Source organism: Aphidius gifuensis, linkage group LG1 (genome assembly GCF_014905175.1).
Source record: "Aphidius gifuensis isolate YNYX2018 linkage group LG1, ASM1490517v1, whole genome shotgun sequence".
NCBI classification, from domain to species: Eukaryota; Metazoa; Arthropoda; class Insecta; order Hymenoptera; family Braconidae; genus Aphidius; species Aphidius gifuensis.
Genome location: NC_057788.1, coordinates 9,351,999 through 9,353,934, shown reverse-complemented (window position 1 = coordinate 9,353,934; position 1,936 = coordinate 9,351,999). Strand labels below are relative to the sequence as shown.

Below are 1,936 nucleotides of genomic sequence, written 5' to 3'. Positions count from 1 at the left end.
ATCATATACTTTTCTTCCTAATTTAAGCGTAATATTCTTCCATAATTTATTTTTAAAAACACATACAAAATGACATTGTAGAAGAACATTTTTATTATAACTTGTTATCAATATTACTTGGAATCATAAAACTTTTAATGACAATGTTAATATTTTTGTAAAGCAAAGTTTAAAAATAAATAGGTATACTTTTTTATCAAATAAATATAATTTTTGAATCGGACAATTATATTTACCTTTCTTTTTATGATTTTTCTATTCTTTCAATAAATAATCATTCACAAAAATAAATTGATTAATTATTTATCCAAACAAATATTTATACAGACAAAAATATTTCTAAAGATTTGTCGAAAATAATAAGCGAATATTATATACATCAAAAATAATATTTAATTTAAAATGAAAAAATAAATAGAAGATGGAATTCAACAATCAATGTAATCAATAAAGTTATTTGATGTAATTTGACGATTGATTGCAATTGTTTGAATCATCTAAATCATCAATAAATTCGAACATTGAAATTAATATCTCAGTTGGTAATGTCAACGTTTGTCTTTTCAACAAAAAAAAAAAAAAAATTAATAAATAAATAAGTAAATAATTAATATTTAATAACCTATATATTATTATGCAAAAAAAAAAATACAAATTGTGAATTTTTAAAATAATAGGTATAATAATCCCTTTGTTGTAAACTTTGTCAGGATACAGTAATGACAAATTGTTATTATTAACAACTTATTAAACAAAATTATTGACAACAATAATTACAACATTTTCAAGTTAATAAATTCATAAAGCTAAAAAAATTAAATGATCTGTGTTATGACTGTTTGATATATTTATAATAGTGTATAAATTTACAGGTGTTATTTATTTGAATGTTTAACAAAATGTGTTATTGTTTTGTTTTTTTTTTTTTTTATAGGTATATATAACCTGTGAATTAGGATAACTTGATATATCCAATATCAAAATTGAAACTTGATATAATCAAGGATAACAATAGCAAAATTAACGCTCAAACCAGGTCAAACGTACAAAATTGTCTAATTGAAATTCATCATTGAATTAATACATTTATGTAAAAATAAAAAAAATCAAAGGATCAATTGAGGTAAATGAATATTTATAATTTTAACAGTATTACATTTATAAAATAATTTCGTGTATCAATTTTTTTTTAATAAATGTTGCACTCAATATTATTTAGCTTTATAGATACAATTTTATTGATGTTGATTTTACTAGTAAATCATGAACTTTTATTGATTTATATTTCTGTTTATTTTATTCTGGTTGTAATACATTTAAATTCATCATTACTCATTAAATATATATTTTCAGAATTTACTTGAAATGAATGCAAAAAAAATATGTGTTGAGACAGACCAACAAACCTCTGATGTAGATGACAAGGATCCAAAAGTCGTCATCAACTCACTGGACTACGACTCATTAGCAAAAATCATCATGTTGTTACCAATACCAGAAAGGATAGACATGGAAAAAGGTATATATTATCATCAAAGTAAAGTTTTTTTTTTTTGTTAACAAAATATCAATGTAATTTTTAAATTTGATATGTTTTATTCTAGTTTGTGTCAAATGGAAAGAGGCATGTCAACTAGCTTGGTATGACATTAAAGAATACAAATGTCAATCATCAATTGGACGTTGTTATGATAATCGTTTGTTGACACAATCATACCTTGAAAAAATATTATCAAGATGTGGTAATTATCTGAAAGAATTGTCTCTCTCAAATATTTGTGATTCAAGTATTATGCCATTTGTTGGCGAACACTGTAAAAATTTAACCAGTCTTGAATGTGAATTTGACGACAATTCGTTAGAAAGTGATACTGATCACTTCGTTCAAGCATTTACACAGTTGGATAAATTAAAATGCATTAAAATGTTACTGAGC

The 1,936-nt window shown here is 22.6% G+C and overlaps 1 long non-coding RNA gene across 1 annotated transcript; it reads left to right on the top strand.

Moving 5' to 3' along the window:
- The first annotated feature begins 625 nt into the window (after positions 1-625).
- LOC122847718 lies at positions 626-1,631 on the top strand. Its single transcript, XR_006373399.1, has 4 exons — positions 626-677; positions 935-1,123; positions 1,354-1,519; positions 1,605-1,631. It is a non-coding gene; the product is annotated as an uncharacterized LOC122847718 (long non-coding RNA).
- Positions 1,632-1,936: the final 305 nt, after the last annotated feature.